This window comes from Physeter macrocephalus, chromosome 1, assembly GCF_002837175.3.
Source record: "Physeter macrocephalus isolate SW-GA chromosome 1, ASM283717v5, whole genome shotgun sequence".
Lineage (NCBI taxonomy): Eukaryota > Metazoa > Chordata > Mammalia > Artiodactyla > Physeteridae > Physeter > Physeter macrocephalus.
The window spans coordinates 54,879,304-54,894,336 of record NC_041214.2 but is presented as its reverse complement, the minus strand read 5'-3'; the positions used below and the strand labels follow the sequence as shown (position 1 = coordinate 54,894,336).

Sequence of the window (15,033 nt, the reverse complement as noted above, 5' to 3'; positions counted from 1 at the left end):
TTCCCTGTTGGGAATTTGACAGAATACAGAGAAAAAAAATGGTATCCTAAGCAATTTGGCAGAATACAGGGAAAAAAAATGGTATCCTCCCTCAAAGAGATGTAATATCCTTTAATACGCCAACAACTTGAAGACGAATTCTCAATTGTTCTCTGCATTGTGCTGTCCAGTATGATTGCTTATTTTATCTTATTTTAATGTAGGAATAGTATTGATATGTTTGTAGAGCCCTGGAGTCAAGACTCCAGTGGTGAATTTACAAAGTTAAAGTCTTCTTCTGGGCCTTCAGGTTCTTCATCTATAAAATAGATGATCTGGGCTAAGTGATTGCCTCTCTCCTTTCAACTCCACAGTTCTATGATGCCTTTTCCATGGGCACTGGACATATTGCTTGCTTCCTTTCCTGAGTAGTATTAGTGTGGTGCTTCTTTGTTTTTTAATATAAGGTTTGTAGAGGAGGAGGTAGCACTCTACATGATGTGCCAGAAGTGGGAAAAACTGAGGTAGTGCTGGAGAAGTGTGGCTGATCCTAGAACTTCAGAATTATCCTACATTTTATTATAGTTGGGTGGAAGTAACAGAAACCATTAAGCAAAAAAGAGCAATTTGCTCTAAAATTACAGGGTTATCTTCTAGAAGCCAGAGCAAGGATGTAGCTAGGCCTCAGGAATCAGAAACTGGAATGCTAAGAAAACACACAAAGTGGTTCCTTTATGCCTTTTGCCTCTGCTTTTCTCTCTGCATATCCCTCCTCTTTTTCCTTTCCCAGCAAACTGACCCCTCCCCAACCCTCCCCAGTTTACCTGCTGGAAAGTGACAGATGTCAACAGTTCTCAAGTATACATCTCTACTCAGGAGAGTAGCCAGACTGAGATAAGAATCTTAGTCCTAGTTTTAAATACCCTCAGGGAAGGGGGTCACTGGCCCAACCTTGGTTAAGAACTCATGCCTGGTCAATCAGGTTGGGGTATGTTGTATAAACATGGCCATCAGGACTCTAAGGCAGTAACCATAGCGATTGCTGGAGAGGGCCAGGTCCTAGAAAATGGAGGAGGTTGCCATTTGTGTTTCAAAGCCTCCTTAGCCATATTTGCCAAATATTTTCAGTTTAATTCTCTGAGAGTTTTTCTTTCTACATGAATAAATTTCTGTCTTTATAATGAAAATTAGAATTGTATTTTCAGATTTGCTATAAAACCAACTTTGCTAGAAACCATAAAGCCATAAAATATAAACATAAAGTAAGGGAACTGGGCTGCCTTTACAGTAATAAGACCCTGTTGTCCAGAATTGAGAAACTTAGCAAGCAATACAATATCAGAGTTCTATTACAGAATTTGCCTTTAATCTTTTGAAAATCAACACTTAAGGGCTTCCCTGGTGGTGCAGTGGTTAAGAATTGCCTGACAATGCAGGGGACACGGGTTCTAGCCCTGGTCCGGGAAGATCCCACATGCCGCAGAGCAACTAAGCCCGTGTGCCACAACTACTGAGCCTGCACTCTAGAGCCTGCGAGCCACAACTACAGAGCCCTCATGCCACAACTACTGAAGCCCGCGCACCTAGAGCCCATGCTCCATGACAAGGGAAGCCACTGCAATGAGAAGCCCGCACAACCACAACGAAGAGTAGCCCCCGCTCACCGCAACTAGAGAAAGCCTGCACGCAGCAACGAAGACCCAATGCAGCCCAAAATAAAATAAATAAATTTATTTTTAAAAAACCACTTAACATATAGATGTTCCATAAATGTTGCAGTTAAAAAAAATAAATTTTATTTATTTATTCATTTTTTTGGCTGTGTTGGGTCTTCGTTGCCGCGCGCAGGCTTTCTCTAGTTGCAGTGCGCAGGCTTCTCATTGTGGTGGCTTCTCCTGTTGCAGAGCACAGGCTCTAGGCGCGCAGGCTTCAGTAGTTGTGGCACATGGGCTCAGTAGTTGTGGCGCACGGGCTTAGTTGTTCCACGGCATGTGGGATCTTCCCGGACCAGGGCTCGAACCCATGCCCTCTGCATTGACAGGCGGATTCTTAACCACTGTGCCACCAGGGATGTCCAAATGTTGCGTTTTAACGCATCGTTGTACAGACAAAATATATTGTTTTGGTTTTTAATGACTTAACATTAACTCAACTGATGTAACTCAATTAATGACTTCCATTGTAGCATTTTGACTAGTTTTACTAGAATTGATCCATTTAGTCAGTTTGGTTGATGTTTTTGAGATGGCTAGTTTAAAATTTGTAAATCTTTGGCTTTTAATTTGCTCCTTGGATTTTTTTAAATTTTAAAAGTCGTGTTTGGTTGGAGTCATGGTTAAGCTCTGGGAAGGAAGGCTTGCTTAAAGACACAGGCACATTCATTTATCCATTCAACAAATATTCGTGTGTGTTAAGTTCTGTGTGATACTCTGACTATTCAAGGAATAGCATCCATACCTGTACTCTAGGAGTAGCTCACCTCTTTTGAGAGGACTGATATGTAAACAGATAATGTAATAACATAGTTATTTAATGGCAAAGGTTATAATTGTGGGAGAATGAATAAAGAGTAGAATAACGGTAAATTTTCAGATATGTCTGTTACTTATTTTGGATGATGCTAAATTGGTTAAAGTAAACTTCCTCTCTGGTGGAGTAACTTAAAAACATTAAAAAACCTTTTTTTTAAATGAACAACAAACCATGTGTTGTTGTTTTTTTACACCAAGAAGCACAAATATGAATTTGCTTTTTTCTGATTTTGGTACCTAAAAATCTAAATATAATTCTCTATTTCTAGAAGCACAGAACTTTACTTCTGTTTGACAAATGTTCTCTAGATGTGCATATGCTAAAATCACACAAAATACATGGGCCTTTCCAGCTCTGACTCCTCATATGCAGTATGTCATTGTTCCTCAGCCCTCCATTTGGGGGAGAAGCCGTAGTTTCCTCTTCTAAAATATCTCTGATATTTTATTTATAAATACCTCATAAATGAAACTTCAATATTCACACATTCTGATTAGTCATTGCCAGAGATACCAATCATGTAAAAAAAAATCCTTTATTTTGATCTAAGAAAAGATGTTGTTTCCTTTTATTTCATTGTCTTTAGTGAAATTATCTTCCCCTTACTTACTCTTCCTTCTTTTAAAGATTTCTACAGATTTTTTTCAGATTTTTAAATTAGTCCATATCTAATTATTTACAGTATTATTTGTTAGGGGCTATAGATTTGACAATTTAAAATTGTTCCTTAAGGACTTTTCCCCCCAGTATTCCAAGATTATCCACATTTTCTCTGAGGAAGGTTCTGTCTCATACTAATTTTTCATACTATTAGGAAATATTCCTGAAAAATGATAGCTTTCTTTTTCTTAATATAATCTCAATGCTTTTTGTACAATTCACGTGATGGAATATTAAATGCCTATTTTGCTTGATTCTATAAACTCATTTTGTTCTTTTTTCTTTCTAAAAGCAACTTGTTCAAAAATTTTTAAATATTTTATATATATACATATACACACATACACATACATATATATCCTTGATCATTCAGTACCGCATGAATAATACCAAGATCCTACTACCACTTGGTGACAACATGGTCAAATTAATGTGACTAAGCCTTTTGAAAGTCAAAACCCCAAACCCCAAACTACTTTTTAAAAGTGGTAAAAATATTGTTTCATGTGTTTATGCTCATATGTGAATCTTTAGTAAAAAAATGAACATGCTTTTAAAGTCCCCAAATTGATTGCTATAATTTTGTGGTAGGCCAAATAATGGGCCCCCAAAGATGCCCATGCCCTAATCCCCAGAACCTGTGAATGTTACCTTAAATGGCAAAAGGGACTTTGCACATATAGTTAAGGGTGTGGACCTTTAGATGGTAACACCATCCTGGATTATTCAGGATGGCCCAAACTAATCATATGAGTACGTAAAAGCAGAGACTCTTTCCCAGCTGGGTTAGAAGATGAAGGACGAGGAAACATTCAAAGTTAGAGCAACTCGACCTCTGTTGCTGGCTTTAAAGGAGGGGGAAGGGGGCCCACAGCCAAGGAATGCAGGTGGCCTCTAGAACCTACAAATGGCCAGCATGGAAATGGGGATCTCAGTCCTACAAGTGTAAGAAACTGAATTCTGCTAACATCCTGAATAATCAAGGAAATGGATCCTCCCCCAAAGCCTCTAAAAAGAAATGCAGCCTTGCCAACAACATCTTTATTTTAGCTTAGTGAAACCCATGTTGGATTTATGACCTATAGAACTGTAAGATAATAAAGTTGTGTTGTTTTAAGCCTCTAAGTTTGTGGTAATTTGTTACAGCAGTAATAGAAAAACATCTATGTAACTGAGGTACGGAGCCAATCTTAGCAATGAGTTACATGGGTGGAATGTTTGGGGAAGGCTTTCACCACCTCTTTACTGATGTCAAATTTTCTCCTATTCGCTTTATTGCTTTGCTTTAAGAACTTGTTATTTCTTAAAATATAATAGTATCATGGGAGTAACACATTGAACTTGTTAACAGGTTCTTTTCTAGGTAATTTGGCTAGCTGAGAGCAGATTTTGGATGAGAGAGTGAAAAGAGAGGCATAGATACTATTACCCAGGGAGATGGGTTTTTATGGGGAGAATTTTTGGCTAGCCATAGAACACCATCAAGGTCTTGGATATTTGGGGAGGTGCCAGTGATATTTGCCCATAGCCAAAGCTAAACTGGCCAGCCTGACAACTTTTCAAGACTGCCTTTAGACAAAAATACAGGCATACCTCAGAGATATTGCTGGAGACATTTCGGGCTTGGTTCCAGACCATCACAATAAGGCAAATATCACAATAAAGGGAGTCACATGAATTTTTTGGTTTCCTGGTGCCTATAAAAGTTATGTTTACACTATGCTGTAGTCTGTTATGTGTACAATAGCATTATGTTTTAAAAAAACAATGTGCATACCTTAACTAAAAAATACTCTGTTGGTAAAGAAATGCTAACCATCATCTGAGCTTTCAGTGGTCATAATCTTTTGCCGGTGGAGGGTCTTGCCTGGATGTTGATGGCAGCTGACTCATGAGGGTGGTGGCTGCTGAAGGTTGGGGTGGCTGTGGACATTTCTTAAAATAAGGATCGATCGACTCTTCCTTTCACAGACAGTTTCTCTGTAGCACGCAATGCTGTTTGACGGCATTTTACCCACAGTAGAACTTCTTTCAAAATTGGCGTTAATCCTCTTAAACCCTGCCACTGCCTTATTAACTAAGTTCATATTATATTCTAAATCCTTTGATGTCATTTCTATAATCTTTAACAACATCTTCCCTAGGAGTAGATTCCATCTGAAGAAACCACTTTCTTTGCTCATCCAGAAGAAGCAACTCTTCATCCGTTAAACTTTTATTATGAGATTGTAGTAATTTGGTCACATCTTCAGTCTCCAGTTATAAAATGGTAATGTCAAAAATCACTGATCATAGATCACCGTAACAAATACAATAATAATGAAAAAGTTTGAAATATTGCTAGAATTACCAAAATGTGACACAGAGACATGAAGTGACCAAATGCTACTGGAAAAACGTTGCTTGATAGGCTTGCTCGACACAGGGTTGCCACAAACCTTCAATTTGTAAAAAATGCAATATCTACAATGTACAAGAAAGTAAAGTGCAATAAAACAAGGTATGCCTGTATATTGCAAAGTCTCTCCAAAGCATAACAGCAGCTGACTGTGTATTCTTGTTCAGTGACATAGTGCTTCTTCACAGACAGCTCAAAATAACATTGGTTGAGTAATATTCCATTGTTCAACCAGTATTATTTTGAGCTGCCTGTGAAGAGGCACTGTGGAATATTACTTAGCCATAAAAAGCAACGAAATTGAGTTATCTGTAGTGAGGTGGATGGACCTAGAGACTGTCATACAGAGTGAAGTAAGTCAGAAAGAGAAAAACAAATACCATATGCTAACGCATATGTATGGAATCATAAAAAAAAAAAGGTTCTGAAGTACCTGCTCCGTGCTTTGTGACCACCTAGAGGGGTGGGATAGGGAGGGTGGGAGGGAGATACGAGAGGGAGGAGATATGGGGATATATGTATATGTATAGCTGATTCACTTCATTATAAAGCAGAAACTAACACACCATTGTAAAGCAATTATACTCCAATAAAGATGTTAAAAAAAAAATTGGTGTTTTACTTGGATAACGTATTGTGAATACAGATCACATTTGTGTTCCATAAACTTTTATAATAATTACTTTTTCTGTTGTTTTTCTTGTTTTTTTACTCATTCATATTATTATTTTTTTATAAATTATTTTCACTTATCCAAGTCAAAAGTAATTTATGTATACTTTTTCATATTCTGTATTCTAAGAAAACTGTGTTAGCTACAATTTATTGCTTGGAATTATGAAAAAAAATAGAAAACCTTACCAGTATTGTGAAGGCACAAATAGTAATTAGTATTAAATAGTTTAATTAAATACACAAGACAGCTTATATATTGAAGAAATTTATGGCAAATAACAGTATAACAAAAATAATGATAACAAAAAATAGAAAAAATAATACCCATAACCATAACATACAAAAAAATCAAATATTTTCATTTTCTGTGTACCTTACAAGTCATTGAGCAGACACTTTTACATAATTGTGCTTACTATAAATGTATATTTTTATATATATCCTTTTATTTTTTAGTATTGATGTTTACTTATTTTAGATCAATATTATGTCTCAAAATATGAAAACAAAGTATAATTTCAATAAAATAGGTTGGGGGAATGATAATGGCAGAGGCAGCATTTTAAAAAAATTGAGATAAAACATATACAGTATCTTATGTGTACAGCTCAGTATTATTTATATATACAAGTACCAAAGAAACCATCGCCCATATTGATATAGAACATTTTCAACAACCCAGAAATTTCCTTTGTGCCTCCCCCCATCAGTTACCCCTCCACAGTAATTACTATTCTGACTTCTGTCATCACAGATCAGTTTTGACCTTTAAATAAATGAAATCATATGGTATTTACACTTTTGTCTGACTTTTTCCATTCAACCGTGTATCTGTGAGATTTATCCATGTTGTTGGGTATAGTGACATGGTTTCTCAGTCCTCTCAAATCTCCTCATAAAACAGAGAAAGGAAAAGACTATAACCAAAACCTACAGATAGCAACTACAGCAAAAGTGGGTGGTACTCTATCCCTACAAAACCCTAAATACGATTTTCCCAGAAGTACCATTGACAGGTATACATGGTATCAGCATCTGTGTATGAGGAAGCAGAGCAAAGGTAGCCAGGTTTCTAAGACCACAAGGAAAGAAGAACTCCCAAATCACCAACAAATACCTGAAAGTGAGACAGACCAATCTGAGAACAGCAGCTGAAACTGGAAAGAAATTTCTGTAGAATCCAATTCTGAGTGAGTGCAAGGGGATCATGACAGGATCTGACAGTGCTGGAGATGTCTGGGTCGAATGTACTCTTCAAACAAACAAATCAAGCTTCCTTTTGGGACAAAGTCCTGTACTGCAGAAATTGCTGAGATTAAAATCCAGTTTGATCAGAACAGACACAATTGAGCAAAGATGAGAATAGATCCAAATAAAATTGGAGAAGAATCAGAGAATGCTAGTCTCAAAAAATGGAGGCTTTTTTTTTTTTTTTTTTTTTTAATCACTGTGAGAAAACAACAGAAGAGAGAGCTCTAGAGCTATCCTTCTGGAACATCTCTTCCTCCCAAAAGTACAGCAAAACCCATTTCACTTAAAAATGAGCAGAAGATCAGGATCACAGTCAAATCATATAATGTTGCCAAAAACAACAAAACCATGCCATAAACAGACAAGCACTGCAACCAGTTAATTCAAAAGAAGTTGAAGGATGTTTTAAAACCATGACAAAAGCTATGAAATAACCATATAAATCAGAATTAGAAAAACTAGGAAATGAGGTGATGGGAGAATGGGAGACTTTTAAGGAGAGGTGACAGAACTCAGGAGGGAATTATTTAAAAAAGGAAAATTTATTACAGAAATGAAGACCAAACTAGAAGGAATATAAGAGCAAATGAACACAGTGGACGATGCCTTAAAGTAAATAGAATGTGAAATGGAAGCAAGGAAATGGCAAAAGACATACAAAGTGTGATAGAAAGTGATAGATACAGAAGATTGGCAGAGAAAATCTGAAGTACATATAATAGGAATCTTTAAAGAGAAGTCCAAGGCAATGAACAGGAAAATACTAAAAGCCACTATTCAAGAAAGATTTTCTCAGACCTAAGGGATCTGAAATTGATATTGAAGCCATACCAGATACCTAGGAAAATTGACCCAGATGGCCAACACCCAGATATACACTAATAAAACTGTAGGAGTTTAAAGAAGAAGAAATAAGTCCTGTGGGCATCCAAGGAAAAGAACAAGTCACTCATAAGGGGAGGAAAATCAGAATGCCGTCAGATTTTAATAGCATCACTGTACAATGCTTAACATAGGATACTACAGCTATTCTGACTTTTAAGTATAAAGGTCATAAGCATACTGGTATAAATATGCAAGAACTCAAGGAATGTTATTCCCATGAGTCTTTCAAGGAGTCTACTGGAGAATTTTTGCTTCAGCTATAGCAATCTGGAAGTCACATGTATGGATATACAGAGTACATAAAAACATATTGATCATACTATCAATAGCTATAAAAGAATATGTATATCCATATACTACAATAGATAATGTCTTCATATTGGACATATTTGTATCACTACTACCGCTTTCTTAGATAAATGCTGGTGCGTGCACACACACAGAGAGACACACACACAGCTGTGCACATACACACTTATAATGAAGGAAGATATAAGGATAAAACAAAATTAAAAAATAATTATCAATATTGAGAAGGAGAGAATAGGAGAGAGAAAAGGGATAGAAGTTGGACTTCTTTGATTATACCTTGTTTTATATACTTTTTGGGTAAATTTAATTTTGATACCCTGTAAATATTTTACATAATTATAAAACAAAATTAAATTTTTAGAAAGCAATTCCTAAAACCAAAGTAAATGAAAAAAATGAGCCTAATTGTGTATTCAGTCATTTGTATACCTACCCGGAGAGGAGCTAGTCCAAATGACTTTAAATGATTTGATTGTCTGTTCCTTGTGCTTACAGTAGAGACTCAAGAGAAAATTATCCTAAGACTTTGGAAAACATTTTGGCAGTTCCTCAAAATGTTAAACATAGAGTTACCACAGACACAGCAGTTCCACTCCTAGGTATGTATACAAGAGAACTGAAAACATGTCCACACAGTAACCTATACACAAGATGTTCATAGCAGCATTATTCATAATAGTAAAAAAAGTTGAAAAACTCAAATGCTCATCAAATGATGAATCGAGAAACAAAATATGGTATATCCATACAATACTATATTACTTGACAGTAAAAAGGAATGACATACTGATGCATGCTACAACATGGATGAACCTTGAAAGCATTATGCTAAGTGAAAGAAGCCAGTCACAAAAGGCCACATAGTGTATTATTTCATTTACATGAAATGGCCAGAATAGAAAATGAAAGTAGATTAGTGGTTACCAGGAGCTTGGGGGTGAGGGTGGGGGGAATGGGAGTGTCTGCTAATGGGCATGTGTTTCTTTTTGTGGTGATAAACATGTTCTGAAATTAGTAGTGGTGATGGTTGCACAGCTGTGACTACACTGAAAAAGCTACTGAATTCTATCTATACTTTAAAAGGGTGAATTTTATAACGCGAAATATATCTCAATAAAGTTGTCATTTTTTAAAAAAAGGGAAATAAGCTTAAGGGCAAAAGAATGAAAAAAAATTTTAACTCTTCTGTAACTATTTGCTTGTGGTGTTGATGTTGGTATTCTGAGTATTTATATTGATGCTCTTAAGAGCTGGGATTTTTGGCTAAGTGAAAGCAGATACTGAGGTAAGATTGGAGAGAGTAAATAAAAATCCTACAGTTCCTGGATTTGAATTGGAAGTATCAGTTTGAGTTAGTGAAAAAATTTCCTAATTCTGTCTATTAACAAGGCCTAGAAAAGGCTTTAATGATCAACTCAGTAACAGCGAGCACCCTTAGCACTTGTGGGGGTTTTTTTCAGTACCATTTTCCGTATTTCCATAAAGTGCACCATGACTCACTGAAGAAAAGACTGATGCCAGGTGTGGGTCAGGAAATATAAAAATGAGGCTGGAACATTTTGTCATTGTACAAAGCAGGGGAAGTGATCAAAGACTACAGGGTTCTGTCAAAAAGATTAAAGAACCAACTGAAAGGGGATTCCACTGGCTAAAATTGGGCTAATTGGAACACTATTTATAAAAACACATCAAATATGTTAAAATTAATGAGTTCTTGATACTAAACAGTAACATTTCTTGGTTACATTTGGAAGTTACAAGGGAACCAACTGGTATAATGAATCTTTATTTACCCATTACCCAACAATTATTAACTAATGGCTAATTCTTATCTCATCTATACCACCACCTACTTCTCCATGGCTCAGATCATTTAGAGCAAATCCCTGACATTACATCTTTTCATCACTAAATATTTCAGTATATATCACTAACACAAAGACTTCTTTTTTAACCTAAGCTCAATACCATTATTAAACCTAAAAAGTTAGCAGTACTTTCTTAATATTATCAATTATCTACTGATAATATTGTCACTATTCAAATTTATATTTTTGAAAACTAATAATTGAGGGGAAATAATCAAGAATTTATTCTGCCTTTGATATATGAACTGTATCCCAGGGTAACCAAATAGTTGAGGAGATGTTTCTTTTTGTAGCACTATTACAGTTAGTAAATGAAGAAAGAAGGATTGGAATATTACCATTTTGCAACTGTAAGTGAATTAGTCCTCCTACACAATGATTATCATTTGCTAACAGCATAAGAAGACATTCGGACATTAAATGCTTCCTGCTGGAAGTACACAACATCACTCATGAAGTTTTCTTGCCAAAAAGATCAAACCTGAATCTGATCAAGACTCTAGATCTAACTATCAATTAACAGGAAATAAAGGGGACAGACTAACATGTTAACACCATGAGAATACAGGTGGTAAAATCCAGACTATGGGAAACAACAGGACATGACCCAGTTTCTTCAACCACAGAAAATTTCAAGGGAAAAGAACATGTGTAAGGGGAACTTATAGATCAAAAGAAATCTGAGACTTTGCAACCAATCAAAATGATTGTACCTTATTTGTATCTTAATTCCAACAAACTGAAGACAAAAAAAGACAATTGGAAAAATTTGAACAGTGACTATATACTATGATAATATTAAGGAGTTACTGTTAATTGTTTTTAGGTTTAATAATGGTATTGAGGTTGGGTTAAAAAATCTTTGTGTTTTTAGTGATATATACCGACGTATTTTGTGATGAAATGATATGATGTGAGGGACTCCTCAAAATGATCTGGGCCGTGGTGGTAGTACACATGAGATAAGAATTACCTATTAGTTGATAAATGTTGGAAACTGGGTAATGGGGCTTCATTATACCAGCCATTCTCAAAGTGTGGTTGCTGGACCAGAAGCTTGAGCACCACCTGGGAACTTGTTAGAATGCAAACACTTTGGCCCCCACCCTAGATCTACTAAATCAGAGAAACTGGAGCCCAGCCATTTATTTTAACAATCCCTCTAGGTAATTCTAATACACATTAAAGTTTGAGAACCACTGCTTTATGTTATTCTTCCTATTATACTTTATGTTTGAAATTCTAATAAAAAGTTTCAAAGAAAAAAATTAGCTTGATGAATGTAAGAAAAATTTATACATAACAGAGAAGCTGGATTAGAGGATAAAACAAAGGTCATGTAATCTCAAGTGTTAGCAAATTCATTGGCTTGGTATTAACAGTGAGTCAGCAGCTAATGATAGTCTTAAAGCGAATCACAGATTTTGCTTTTCTCTTAGAACAGTGGTTCTACATTAAAATCACCTAGAGAACTTTTTTTTCCAATTAATTAATTTATTTTTGGCTGCGTTGGGTCTTCGTTGCTGCACACGGGCTTTCTCTAGTTGCAGTAAGCGGGGGCTACTCTTCTTTGCCGTGAGCGGCTTTTCTTGCTGCAGAGCATGGACTCTAGGCACGTGGGCTCAGTAGTTGCGGCTAACAGGCTCTAGAGCTCAGGATCAGTAGTTGTGGCACGCGGGCTCAGTAGTTGTGGCACACGGGCTTAGTTGCTCCGTGGCACGTGGGATCTCCCCGGACCAGGGCTCGAACCCATGTTCCCTGCATTGGCAGGCGGATTCTTAACCACTGCGCCACCAGGGAAGCCCCCAGAGAACTTTTAAGAACATATCCAGACCCCACCCCAAGAAATTCTGGATTTATTTGGTTGTATTCCTGGTTTTTGGTATTTTTTTTGAAAAAAGCTTCCCAGATGATTCTAATGTACAGAGTTGAGGATGAGTGTCCTAACTTTATGATGCTTAAGAATCTCCTGAAGAGCTCATTAAGTTTCCTGAACAACCTAATGTCCATTGATAGATGAATGGATAAAGAAGATGTGGTGTATATATATACAATGGTAAGCGGGGGCTACTCTTCTTTGCCGTGAGCGGCTTTTCTTGCTGCAGAGCATGGACTCTAGGCACGTGGGCTCAGTAGTTGCGGCTAACAGGCTCTAGAGCTCAGGATCAGTAGTTGTGGCACGCGGGCTCAGTAGTTGTGGCACACGGGCTTAGTTGCTCCGTGGCACGTGGGATCTCCCCGGACCAGGGCTCGAACCCATGTTCCCTGCATTGGCAGGCGGATTCTTAACCACTGCGCCACCAGGGAAGCCCCCAGAGAACTTTTAAGAACATATCCAGACCCCACCCCAAGAAATTCTGGATTTATTTGGTTGTATTCCTGGTTTTTGGTATTTTTTTTGAAAAAAGCTTCCCAGATGATTCTAATGTACAACCACCAAAAAAAAAAAAAAGAATCTCCTGAAGAGCTCATTAAGTTTCCTGAACAACCTAAATGTCCATTGATAGATGAATGGATAAAGAAGATGTGGTGTATATATATACAATGGAATACTGCTCAGCCATAAAAAAGAACTAAATAATGCCATTTGCAGCAACATGGATGCAACTAGAGATTATTATACTAATTGAAGTATGTCAGAAAGAGAAAGACAAATACCATATGAAACCACTTATATGTGGAAGCTAAAATACTGTATGACACAAATGAACCTATCTACGAAACAGAAATAGACTCACGGACATAGAGAACAGACTTGTGGTTGCCAAGGTGGTGGTGGGGGGGTTGGGGGAGGGATGGAGTGAGAGTTTGGGGTTAGCAGATGTAAGCTATTATATACAGGGTGGATAAACAGCAAGGTCCTACTGTATAGCACAGAGAACTATATTCAATATCCTATGATAAACAATAATGAAAAAGAATATTTTAAAAAGAATATTTATATGTATAACTGAATCATTTTCCTGTACAGCAGAAATTAACACAAGATTGTAAATCAACTATACTTCAATTAAAAAAAATTAAAAAAGAAAAACAAACTAACAACAACAAAAAGTTTCCTGGTCCTCATCCCCTAGAGGGTCAGATTCAATAGGATGGTGCAGGGCCTATTAATTTGCATTTCTAACAAGATCACAAGTGATATAGATGGTGCTGGTCTGAGCACATTTTGAGTAACACTACCTTAAACAAAGGGATAATTTGGTCAAAGAGATTAGCATAAGTGAGAGGGATAGGTAAAAATTCATCTTCAGGGTTCTTGCTGCTAGCACCACTAAATTACATCGAGGGAGGCTGCTTCATTTCTTTCTAGTGGTTGGAAATGCAAATGTGAATCCAGTGTTCCATGGCTTATTTGGAGAAGAAAAGAGACTTAGAGCATTAAAAGTCTCTTTAAAAGCACAAATGATAACCACAGGGAATGTAGCCAGTATTTTGTAATAACTTTAAATGGAGTATAATCTTAAAAAAATTTTGAATCTCTATGTTGTACACCTGCAACTAATACAATGTCATAAATCAACTATACCTCAATTTTTTAAAAAAGGACAAATGATAAATCTTGTTGATTTACCAATAAAAATTGTTAACTTTACTGATTGGACAAAATATAACCCTGTCCCCTCAAATTTAGTAACTATTCAAGACTCCTTCTCTGATGATTTGCTTGTGCTTGTATTGTTTTTTTTTTTAATACTAGAGTAATCGCAAAGAGGAAGAAATCATTTAATTTTTTAGAAGGTAAGAATTTAATATAACTTGGGTATCATGGTTCTTGTGGACTCTGAAAGAAGTCAGAGGAATATAGGGTGATGATAATATCTAAAATTTCTTTTCATTTTCTCTTCTTAGGATCGGGCATCATGAGTTCTTAGATAAATATTTGTATGTTTAATTTTAGTAAAATTTTTCTGGGTGATTCGGTTCTTTGGGTATTTTTAAATCATGCTTTAAAGTAAATAGTTTAAAAATATGAATTTTATGTATATATATTTATGCTGCTGATGAAGCAAAGCTTACAGTTTGTTCATTTCCTTCTTCATAGTAATGTTATCATAGAGCCTTTTACTTAAGCAATAGTTAGAGATTTGAAGGGGGATGGGAAGGAGTTGAAAAAAAGTGTCAGTGGGTAGTAAGAGTCATACAGCCTTTTTATTGGATATGTGAACTTTTATTGGGAATTTAAAGTCTTGTTTTATAGTAGTTTGGATTAGTGAATTTTTTCTATTTTCTCCAAATTTTTTGTCAGTGAGCCCATAGCTGATAATGAATATTAAAACAAACAAACAAAAAAACAATGTAGAACAAAAATAAATGCCCACCCAAGGGCAACAACAACAAAAAATCAAGACTTAATTTCACTGTAGTCTGTAAGGTTAAAAGAATGGAAAGAGACTATAAATAAATTTAGTCAAATAAATAAATTATCCTTCTAGTAAATATGTATGTTTCATCTGAATGAATGAAAGAAAA

At 36.1% G+C, this 15,033-nt stretch overlaps 1 protein-coding gene across 1 annotated transcript in view; it reads left to right on the top strand.

Moving 5' to 3' along the window:
* Window positions 1-15,033, top strand: part of IFT80 (intraflagellar transport 80) — a 119,460-nt gene that overhangs the window by 53,476 nt on the left and 50,951 nt on the right. The gene's annotated exons all lie outside the window — the stretch shown is intronic.